Source organism: Ylistrum balloti, unplaced genomic scaffold (genome assembly GCF_031769215.1).
Source record: "Ylistrum balloti isolate Yb309-2 unplaced genomic scaffold, AGI_CSIRO_Ybal_v1 Utg369568, whole genome shotgun sequence".
Taxonomy (NCBI): domain Eukaryota; kingdom Metazoa; phylum Mollusca; class Bivalvia; order Pectinida; family Pectinidae; genus Ylistrum; species Ylistrum balloti.
The window spans coordinates 1,196,330-1,209,458 of record NW_026781865.1 but is presented as its reverse complement, the minus strand read 5'-3'; positions in this window follow the sequence as shown (position 1 = coordinate 1,209,458).

The following is a 13,129-nucleotide window of genomic DNA, read 5'->3' as shown; positions in this document are numbered from 1 at the left end:
GGGGTAAAGACCACACAAATAATACTTAACGTAACCACATCATGAAAACGTATCTGATTAACAATAATATCTACCTAAAAGTAATTATGAATCACAAACGAAGAGAAATCATTCCTAGCGATATGTTTTCATAAAAATATATTAAGAAAAGTGCTTCACCGCCAAAACAGAACAATGAATACACACATTGATTAGGAACATGTTTCATGGAGGCATGTAACTGCAATCTACTTGTCTTGTTGTTATCATAAATTTCATATCAACACGAATTGTCATGACAACATACTAGTACTGGTAGTGAGGACAGTGTGGTCTGTTGGTACTAGTACTGGTAGTGAGGACAGTGTGGTCTGTTGGTACTAGTACTGGTAGTGAGGACAGTACGGTCTGTTGGTACTGGTACTGGTAGTGAGGACAGTGTGGTCTGTTGGTACTGGTACTGGTAGTGAGGACAGTGTGGTCTGTTGGTACCGGTACTGTTAGTGAGGACAGTGTGGTCTGTTGGTACTAGTACTGGTAGTGAGGACAGTGTGGTCTGTTGGTACCGGTACTGGTAGTGAGGTCAGTACGGTCTGTTGGTACTGGTACTGGTAGTGAGGACAGTGCGGTCTGTTGGTACTGGTACTGGTAGTAAGCACAGTGTGGTCTGTTGGTACTGGTACTGGTAGTGGGGACAGTGTGGTCTGTTGGTACTGGTACTGGTAGTGAGGACAGTGTGGTCTGTTGGTACTAGTACTGGTAGTGAAGAGAGTGTGGTCTGTTGGTACTAGTACTGGTAGTGAGGACAGTGTGGTCTGTTGGTACCGGTACTGGTAGTGAGGTCAGTACAGTCTGTTGGTACTGGTACTGGTAGTGAGGACAGTGCGGTCTGTTGGTACTGGTACTGGTAGTAAGCACAGTGTGGTCTGTTGGTACTGGTACTGGTAGTGGGGACAGTGTGGTCTGTTGGTACTGGTACTGGTAGTGAGGACAGTGTGGTCTGTTGGTACTAGTACTGGTAGTGAAGAGAGTGTGGTCTGTTGGTACTAGTACTGGTAGTGAGGACAGTGTGGTCTTTGGTACTGTGAGTGAGGACTGTGTGATCTGTTGGTACTAGTAGTGAGGACAGTGTGGTCTGCTGGTACTGGTACTGGTAGTAGAGACTTGAAGATCTATTGTACTAGTACTGACAGTAAGGTCTGTTTGGTCTGTTGTTAATCTGTTTGTAGTTAGGTTTAGGGTCAGGGTTAGCTTATGGTTAGGGTCTGTTGTTAATCTGTTGGTAGTACTGGTAGTAGAGAATTGGAGATCTATTGTACTAGTACTGACAGTGAAGACATGGGGACCAGTTGATAGCACTGGGAGTGAAGACTTGGAGATCTGTTGGTAGTACTGGGAGTGAAGACTTGGGGATCTGTTGGTAGTACTGGGAATGAAGAGTGTATTTAGACTTACCTGATAATGTAATTATTAGTAGGTTTATTTCTTATCCTAAAACCAACATATCCTATTTAAAAAAATCGAGATAACAGTTCAACGTTTTACTTAGTAATCCAATAATATCAACAAGTGCAAACACTCTTAGATCCGTGTTAACGTAAAACTCCTAGGGGGAAATATTCAATCATAGATCAGTTATATTGATATCGGACTACGTTCATACGATAGTCCTATTGTTTCTTATGTCCCTTCCTGGCGATATATTGTATTGGAAAACAACCTGTTTAACAGGTTCATATATCGTAATGAGTATTTAAATTACAACTCTCAATGGATTATTTATTTCATATGCTGTTGTACAACTCCCTAAAACGGCCTTACAGTCGCAAGAATTTTATCGAATTTAATCAATTACCCCAACATCTTCACCTGGATGACCAGGTGACGGCAGTAATCTTGTAATAATAATAACCTATATATCAAAGTTGATCAAAATCTGAGAATGCTGAAATTTCCCCCTCATTAGTTGCCTCACTATGGCAGTTTTTTTGTCCAGTAAGAAAACGGATGACACCACGATATCCATATTTTCATCACAATCGAAGAAAATCAAATTTCAACCAAACAAATTCCTCATCTTACCCGAAAGTAGACGGACCTCAACATCCTATGAAAATATTTTCAACAAAGTCTCACTCAATTCTAACAAATAGCAACAAAAAAAAACCAAAAAAACTGTACAACAAATTTTCAATCAGTAAAAGCCAGAAAATGGCCGTTATTTTGAATTAAGTAGAAAGACATGTTTATCCAACAACTGAAGTTGTCAACAAACACACACAAAACATTTCATTGCTGGCGCCTTATCCTTCACTGCACTAAACTTCACGCTGTAAGCCCGTCTCATGCCATCTGGAGCAATTAGGGTAGAGTGTCTTGCCCATGGACACCACCACATCAGCACGGACCGGTACGTTACTCAGCCTTCTGGGAAACATATCGCCAGGGATAGGAAGCGTGGAACCACGCCCCTCAGATCTTTGCCTGAGCTTATATATAGGCCAACTATCTAACCGTCTAAGCTGTCCTGGCCACCAAATTTGTAATTAAACAACCATGTTAACTTCCTCAATAAAATAGCTCCTAAATGACAAACAAAAACGTAGAAACAAAAGCAAAATGTTCAAAGATAAAAGAATGAACATCATCACTACAAGCAATATTGCCTGGGGCATCACTTTAAATGACTTTAAATTACCTATTTTCAGGTCGTGACAGCGGTCGTTTGAGAAATAACGGACACCACTGATGTAAATCCATGCTATTTAAAGCGAATATTAAAGTTCAAAAGTATTATACAACCAAAAAATAATTTGGTAATGGCACTTCAATATTTATTTACAATTTTCTTTTTTTCACGTTTGACAATAAAGTGAATTTCAACTTCTATATTTAGATTCAGAGCTTGCCTCAATCAATTAATCTCTATTACACGTAACCTACATGATTCAGTGGCATTTTTATTCTGATCGTGGTGAGGTTCAAAGTACATACATGGTGATATTTAGAGTCGTGACCATAGAAAACTAGTAATCAAACTACAGAGCATATACCATTACACCTAATAACACATATTTAAATCGAATGAAAAGATGCAGGTTGTTGACTGCATTTAAACAGTGCAGGTAATTAATTGCTTACGTGATGTTACTGCAGCACTGTTATTGGAAAATACCAGAATTCAAATTGATGCCGAGACTCACTTTTAAAGTCCCTTGTGGGCTTGTTACAAACGCCTAGGTCATTTGTGAAAGCAATGTGTTTATTTGAATCTTCACACAAAATGTCTGCGCGAGAAACGTTTTATTCTGCTTGTTACATGTTGTGACTGTTACAGATAATCATTACGATACATTGGATATGGATACACTACTAGAAAGTCGATGGTTTGATCTCTTCTAAAATACTTTATCAGATTTAGCAACGAATTTTTATATAAATCTGCGTCTAGATTAACGACACAGTCGTGTACAATAATAACACTGAAAATTGATGAGGATGTTAAGGAAAGGAAGCGGACAAAGTATTGTAAGTGTCAAGCCTCGATAAACGTTAAACATGGCAGACATAGCGGCCATTGCGTAACATGATTGTGCAATCATGGTTTCTTTTGACAAAACCTGTCATAAACTGCTCAAATTCCACATGTAGAATTTAACTGAAATTTTTCTGAAATGATCCTGAGGTGGCCCTGACCAAGTGTTATTATTTTCTTCAAACTTCTCATATTCCACTAGGCATTGAGCTGAAAATTGGAGGGAATGTTAAGGAAAGGAAGACTACGGACGTTTACACCGATTTCCGTATTCGCACTAACACAATGTAAGGTGTCATCAACATTTCTCTTGTCATGTTTCGACATAAGATCACATGACAATAGAAATTATAAAATATTCATTTCTACTATACGGTGACGACGTGCAAGTCAAGAGCATACAGCGTGACAGTGAGCACTTAATCTAGAGCTGTGAAGTCTATTAACCAATATTTGTGCAGAAATTCTTCCTCAAGTTGCTTTATTCAACCTAGTGGATCTTGCAAACCGATTTCCTCAACAAAGAGCGCTTAAATAACGATCCTGATAGGCTGTCGTACCCCGTGGTCTACCTGTTCGATGTCTCTCGGTGATATTTCCTGTCATCTGGAATCGATTCCATAATAAAAAAAAATGACAATCTGTGACGCATTAAAGTGTGCAGTCATAGTTCGTTGAGATTGTCCTGCTTGCAGCATCCCATCTGCTCCGCCTGCCTCTGCAGCTGTCATGTAACGTCTCATGATGACAAATGTTCGAAACAGGATACAGAATAACAGGGCATTCAGAGGAAATACAAAATATGTTTATTGATTTGACGTCCACACAGACTTTCAATAAAACCAAAATTGACTGTTTGCTTTTACCCTGTGTTACATCATGTCTTGCCGCAAGTTTATTGTAAGTTGCATGTGCAAATCGTTACAAAAAGTTATTGTGCATACCTGAGTGATAAAACCGTGGAGAAGGAATATCAAGTTTAATGTAGTTAAATGGTAGGAAAAAATCACATATATTCATAATCGTTTACTTTTTGTATCTAGTATAGTGCCACTATTCTATTGGACGGCAATCCCAGGGAACTAAAAGTCCACCAGCAGTGTCTACCACATATAATCCTCGGGGACTAAATGTCCACCAGCAGTGTCTACCACATACAATCCTCGGGGACTAAATGTCCACCAGCAGTGTCTACCACATACAATCCTCGGGGACTAAATGTCCACCAGCAGTGTCTATCACCTGCAATCTCGGACATTGTACAAAAAAACACACAAGTGAATACATTGAGATGAAACACAACATTCAATCGCTCAATGATGCCTTAGATCTATTATCAACCGTTCATCAATAGTTACTGATGATCCCGGCTGAACCCAAATCACAAAACTAATGAAAAATGTGGCCAGAAAGGTTAATTAAAGGGGATATTTAGTCAAGCAACGTTTTTATCTATTCAGCTGGAAATGAAAATATATGTGTCCAGAATAACAAATCTGTACATAAAAGTTTTCTCCTATGTAGCCAATGTCTAGAGTGGTGAGTTTAAATGTGGGGAAGCCCCCGCCAAAATTAGCGATAATCCAAATATAGCGCGAAACGGTGAGTCTGATTTCACGTTAACTCCTTTCGTAAGGAAATCATGAAAGAAATTGCGTGATAAACCTTTGTGAAACATATAAAAGTTACTAAAATTTCCGGTGAATTGTCATTTGATGGTTTAAATATGCCAGACATGGTCTGACATACAATCACCTACCAACAGTCTAGGAAAGTCTTCACAACTTCTTCATTACTTTGGAAAAAGTTTTCTTTCTTGAACTTGTCCCACCTCTCGTACTGCTCTCCTTTTGTTATTCGAGGGTGAGTTTTTGCCACTGGCCTTTTCTACGTTTTGTGTGAGATGACGTGATCCGTTTACCACGAACACGCTTCGGCTGGGAAGCCATTTTTTTTTCAGATGCGCTTGCGCATGCTCACAGGTCAAAGTGTGCATAGGCGGCTTGCTCTTTTGCATTTTATCGTGTCTGTACAGATGATTAGGATTTCCCGTATAATTAATTAAAAAAACCCGATAGAAAACACGCGCTTGTATCAATATGTCGGCGAAAATAGTTCATAAGGATTCTAGAACCACATTTTTGCGGAGGAATTTGTAACAAGACAACAAAATAAACAAACTTGACTAAATAGCCCCTTTAATGATGGTGGCCGATTTATGACAGTGTTTTACAGGATATAAAAAAGTGCCTTTTTGTGTTCAGTTTTTCTCCTAGTACTGTTGGTTTTAGTACTGGCTGTGAAGACTTGGGTATATAATGGTACTAGTACTGACTGTGAAGACTTGGGTATATGATGGTACTAGTACTGACTGTAAAGACTCGGGTATATGATGGTATAGTACTGACTGTGAAGACTTGGGTATATGATGGTACTAGTACTGACTGTGAAGACTTGGGTATATGATGGTACTAGTACGGACTGTGAAGAATCGGGTATATGATGGTACTACTACTGGTGAAGACTTTATGATGGTATAGTACTGACTGTGAAGACTTGGGTATATAATGGTATAGTACTGGCTGTGAAGACTTGGGTATCTGTTGGTACTAGTACTGACTGTGAAGACTTGGTGATCTGTTTGTTTTAGTACTGACTGTGAAGACTTGGGTATATAATGGTATAGTACTGACTGTGAAGACTTGGGTATATAATGGTACTAGTACTGACTGTGAAGACTAGGGTATATGATGGTATAGTACTGACTGTGAAGACTTGGGTATATGATGGTACTAGTACTGACTGTGAAGACTTGGGTATATGATGGTACTAGTACTGACTGTAAAGACTCGGGTATATGATGGTATAGTACTGACTGTGAAGACTTGGGGATATGTTGGTTTTAGTACTGGCTGTGAAGATTTGGGTATATAATGGTACTAGTACTGACAGCGAAGACTTGGGTATATAATGGTACTAGTACGGACTGTGAAGAATCGGGTATATGATGGTACTACTACTAGCTGTGAAGACTCGGGTATATGATGGTATAGTACTGACTGTGAAGACTTGGGTATATAATGGTATAGTACTGGCTGTGAAGACTTGGGTATCTGTTGGTACTAGTACTGACTGTGAAGACTTGGTGATCTGTTTGTTTTAGTACTGACTGTGAAGACTTGGGTATATAATGGTATAGTACTGACTGTGAAGACTTGGGTATATAATGGTACTAGTACGGACTGTGAAGACTTGGGTATATAATGGTACTAGTACTGACTGTGAAGACTAGGGTATATGATGGTATAGTACTGACTGTGAAGACTTGGGGATATGTTGGTTTTAGTAACGGCTGTGAGGACTTGGGTATATTATGGTATAGTACTGGCTGTGAAGACTTGGGTATATAATGGTACTAGTACGGACTGTGAAGAATCGGGTATATGATGGTACTAGTACTGACTGTGACGACTTGGGGATATGTTGGTTTTAGTAACGGCTGTGAGGACTTGGGTATAGAATGGTATAGTACTGACTGTGAAGACTTGGGTATATAATGGTACTAGTACGGACTGTGAAGAATCGGGTATATGATGGTATAGTACTGGCTGTGAAGACTTTGGTATATACTGGTATAGTACTGACTGTGAAGACTTTGGTATACACTGGTACTAGTACGGACTGTGAAGAATCGGGTATATGATGGTATAGTACTGACTGTGAAGACTTGGGGATCTGTTGGTACTACTTCTGGCTGTGAAGACTTGGTTATATGATGGTGCTAGCACTTATTGTGAAGACTAGGGGATCTGATGGTACTAGTACATGCTGTGAAGACTTGGGTAAATGTTGGTACTAGCACTGACTGTGAAGATTTAGGGATCTGATTGTACTAGCACTGGCTTTGAAGACTTGGGGATATTTTGTTTTAGTACTGGCTATGAGACTTGGGGATATGTTGGTACTAATACTGGCTGTAAAGACTTGGGTATATAATGGTATAGTACTGACTGTGACGACTTGGGGATCTGTTGGTACTAGTACTGACTGTAAAGACTCGGGTATATAATGGTATAGTACGGACTGTGAAGACTTGGGGATATGTTGGTTTTAGTACTGGCTGTAAAAACTTGGGTATATGATGGTACTAGTACGGACTGTAAAGACTCGGGTATATAATGGTATAGTACGGACTGTGAAGACTTGGGGATATGTTGGTTTTAGTACTGGCTGTAAAAACTTGGGTATATGATGGTACTAGTACGGACTGTGAAGACTTGGGTATATAATGGTATAGTACTGACTGTGAAGACTTGGGTATATAATGGTATAGTACGGACTGTGAAGACTTGGGTATATAATGGTACTAGTACTGGCTGTGAAGAATCGGGTATATGATGGTACTAGTACGGACTGTGAAGAATCGGGTATATGATGGTACTACTACTAGCTGTGCAGACTCGGGTATATGATGGTATAGTACGGACTGTGAAGACTTGGGGATATGTTGGTCTTATTACTGACTGTGAAGACTTGGGGATCTGTTGGTACTAATACTGGCTGTAAAGACTTGGGTATATAATGGTATAGTACTGACTGTGAAGACTTGGTGATCTGTTGGTCTTATTACTGACTGTGAAGACTTGGGGATCTGTTGGTACTACTTCTGGCTGTGAAGACTTGGGTATATGATGGTACTAGCACTTATTGTGAAGTATTGGTGATCTGTTGGTATTAGTACCGACTGTGAAGACATAGGGATCTGTTGGTATAAGTACTGACTGTGAAGACTTGGGGATCTGTTTGTTCTAGTACTGACTGTGAAGACTGGTATATGATGGTTCTAGTGCCGACAATGAAAACTTGTGTATGTGTGCCCTTCTAATAGCAATTGTTGATGGTTATGAGGTAGCCTGCATGTCACTCTTTGATTTATTCGAATATGATATACACATGTACCCGACGCTGTTCTAAACGATTCTTATGTATGAATATTACGAAAATTAGTTAATTATTGGGCTGCTGCATCTCCCCAGCTAGAATTTGACTTTTCTTTCAATTACTTTGGATTTCCCTAAGCCTCAAAGTTCATATCCTTAGCTGCACTGATGAGATCCAGAAGGACGAAACAGCTGTGGGATGAAGTTTTATTCATTGTTTGGCTCTACTGTATCTAACTCTAAATTTAGTATTTAAGATGTGCAGTCCTCTTGCGTGTCTTTGAGATCGATAGCTCGAATCAATTTACTACTCGAATAACACCCATATTTTATTGCGAATGAGTTGCTTCTGACAAAATATCAATATTACAATATAAATTTTTCATCAAGCCTTAGAACAATGTAAAGTTAATTTCATTGTGTGGCTGAAAATTTAGGGTAGCTACGGTCTTTACAAAAATTTATGGTAGCTACGGTCTTTACAAAAATTTATGGTAGCTACGGTCTTTACAAAAAATTATGGTAGCTACGGTCTTTACAAAAATTTATGGTAGCTACGGTCTTTACAAAAATTCATGGTAGCTACGGTCTTTACAAAAATATAATTTTGGACTACTTTGATCATGTCATACATAGTTGGGTTTTTTTCTTATTTCAAAACCGACGTATTTGAGTAATTCATTGTTTCATTTAGTAACCCAAAAACGTTAACAGGAGTCGAGTATGTCGTAGGAGACATTATTCTTATCAAAGATCGGGATAAACTCAGATCAAGTTATGTCTATATGATAGTTGTATAGCTTTGGACGTCTTTTCCTGACGATGTATTTCGTTGGAAAACAAATCATTATAACAGGTTCATACATCGTAATGAATATGTGTTGATAAATGGCAACTGTCAAGGGAATATTACTAAATGTATTTCCCATGCATAATTAATTTAATTTCCGTATTTAATTCGATCTGCGCCCATTAAAAGATATCGCTTTATTGACACGTGATGCAGTGTAGCAGCATAGGGTGATTGAAGGAATCGCATTACATGTGGTGTTACAAATCGAACATAGGAGATGACTCACGAGGTATATCAAAACGTATTTCACCTACACAATGATTTTCTGAACTTTTAAACAGAATATTATTTTATCATATATTGGTCAAGTAAATGTATTGTAGTCACAACAACAAAAAGAAAGGAGAGAAGATGACGTTTAAATGTGTAACAAGAATACAGAAACCTTCGACAAAATATGTAAATATACAAGGAGATATGATGTTTATTATGACAAACTAGTCCGTGCCTTTTTACATTCTTATGACATTTTTGAAACCGTTCAACTTAATTAAGTTGCCTGTAGTTCATCTAAATGCGAATGTGTATTGAATGTAAAAGCTTTTATCTATTTCGAAAGAATCAAAGGAAAATAAACCAATTGTTGGGACCAGGATCCCCTTTACAATAAGTTGACACGAAACACATGACGAGGATTCATTCTATAGAGAATCGTCTTAATTGATAAACAAATACTATCCTCTTTATCTCCTGTCACTTTGTCTCTTAGTGCCCAAACGCCCTCAAAGTCGTAAGAATTTGATGAAAATGTAAACTACTCCGACATCCTCACTTGGATAAAATAACTAAAATAACTCGTAACTGACAAACAAAAACATAGAAATTAAAGTTATAGAATCATAATCATCAATGCAAGCAATATTGCCTAGGGCATCACTTTAAATGACTATTTTAAATTACCTATTATCAGGACGTGACAGCTATTTAAAGCGAATATTAAAGTTCAAAAGAATTATACCAGCAAAAAATGGTTAGGTAATGGCACTTTAATGTTCATTTACAATTTTCATTTTTTTTTTTTTTTTTTTTTTGCACGTTTGACAATATAGTGAATTTCAACTTCTATATTTAGATTCAGAGCTTGCCTCAATCAATTAATCTCTATTACACGTAAGCTACATGATTCAGTGGCATTTTCATTCTGATCGTGGTGAGGTTCAAAGTACATACATGGTGATATTTAGAGTCGTGACCATAGATACCAGTAATCAAACTACAGACCATATAACATTACACATAATAACACATATTTAAATCAAAATCTCATGCCATTAATATCAGTGACGAGTCCCAGAACGAGGAATTAGCCGCATGATGCAATTCCTTGTTTGGCAGAACTGTATCTAACTCTAAATTTATATTAAAAGGGGATATTCACTTGTGTGTCTTTTGTACCATCTTATGGACAAAACGTGCTAACGAGCATTGAACACAAATCGCACATAGATATGGTATTTCTAAATGAGATCTGAAAGAAAGACTTGGTCCAATATTCTTCGTTATTCAAGAATTATTGGCCAAAATTGCGATTTATAGAAACATTTCAAATAAAAATCAGACACACACAAAAGAAAATCCATGTATGGAAATGATGAAACGAACTTTGAACACCAATTACTACCAGTTCATATTTGCAGCCTTGCTTGCCTTTTTACATAACTGATCCAATGACACATCTAAAATCGCCTTCATTTCTAAAACCATGAAGTAACTAAGATTCATAGGATGTACATGTACTAAGGAGTGGTGTTTCAGACATAAACTTGACATTCCAGGCGATGATAATTATTGTTACATGGTGTGTCATTGGACAGATATGACAGTATAAGGATTCATATATAAAAATTACATGATACCCTGATACATGATATCCTGATACATGATACCCTGATACATGATATCCTGATACATGATATCCTGATACATGATACCTTGATTGAAATTTCTCCCGGCCGACAAAGCCATTATCTTGGCAGGTTACCGTTTTATCTGTATTTCCACATATACCATATCACATTTGTTGCCAGCCATGTTAGATTTTTTTATCATTAAACACACGTGTTTTTATAGACAAGTTTTGTGTTATTGTTCCAGATATGTCATGAGCTAGATAGCTGCAACTGTTTGGAACTCGATGGTTTAAGTAATTTCTAGCTATATCACGGAGTTCGGAGGCATTGACTCAAATCTAAGTCTGACTTGATTTATTGGTAAATAGAGTTTGTAATGAGTACTCAACCTAGAAAAAATATAGTGAAGATCCTGTAGTGGTGAGCTATCTATTCCATTGTATCACATATTCTATATATTATTGGCGACTAGCTGTCCGACTTCAGTTATCCGTTTTCAAAGTTACCTCGTGTTGTGAGATGGAGGTACAGATTATATGTCTTAGGGATTTCTGTGTTCTATGTGCAGTGTTATGGGTCATTAATATTAGTTAAAATCACACAAAGTCCCTGTGCCGGAATCAACAAAAATAAAAGAAAAATGTCTATTATATTTTCTTCTCCTTAGAGGCTCTTACGGGAAACTAATTAATCAAGGCCCCGCCTGGTACTGCAAGATTTTACAAATGACACACACTGAGTGATACCACATTTGTGCACAAATTTATAACTGAATGAATTAAAATCTAAGCGTTACAGCTGTACCATTGTAGTTGTTGATCATGTATTACGACTTAGTTTGTTTTAAACAATATTTTTATTTAATATTGAACAATATAACGCATACCATGGTACGTATGGACTGAGAAAACAAGCTTAGGCCTTGTATCAATGCCTTTCAAAGCTTGGGTACGAGTTCTCTCCCTTAATTCAACCACTATTCAATTGTGATTTTACATGCGACTTAATCCATCTCTTACTCAATTTCAAAATTCTCTATGCATCACAAGAGGTACATTACGGGCATCCATCAGCGTAAGTAGCAGCAAGAACATTAATTAAAAAATATCAATACAATTCGAAATGTTTTAAGGCAAGAAATACTCATTATTTCAGTTCCTGCACAATTCCGCAAAATTCCAGCTCAAATGCACCAGTGGAACTTGAGGAGATGTTTTTCAATATGGCGGCCATGGCAGTATTGGTGGGCCTTGAGAAGATGTTCCAAATAGGCGTTATTCAGTGAAACCATGATTGCTTAATCTTATTACCCTGTGTTTGCAGCTCGGAATGCAGTCCTCGTGAGGGGATACTTACAGCAAGCTACAGAACAAGGACCACGACCGCTTCCCGAGAGAGGAGAGAGGAGAATTAGAGGCTCAGTCTAGCAGACCAACTGGAAACGACCAGGATACGAACAAATTCGACACTAGCGATGGTACAAACTACATTGAGTGGTGAACCAGTCGAAGCAAAGTACCAGTGCGAGAAGAGATTGCAGTGGCCAAAGATAAATAATGTAACAGCCTGGGAAAATCAAGGAAGCGCCTGCCGAGCAGACATGTGGGCTACAGCAGCTCAGAGATGACCTTAGAGGGACACTTCGCCGTCTATGGAATGCAGAAAGGAAGGAAAGAGAGATCAAAGAAAAGCGCGAACTTCGAGAAATACCATTTCCTTTTCACGAAGTCCATGTTGGGTTGGGAGATGAAAGATCAGGCCGTCTTGAAAGTTCCCATAAGGAAGTGGAGGATCATCTAAGCAGTTAACATTCTGATTACAGGAGAGCAGAACCACTGGAAGAGTGTCCTAGAATCGAGGAGGTGGATGCCCTAAATACACCACTGGATACCAAGCCCCCAACTAGGAAGGACATTCTGAAATTGTCAAGAAGCAAGATCAATATCGGCACAAGGCTCAAGTGGCATACAAG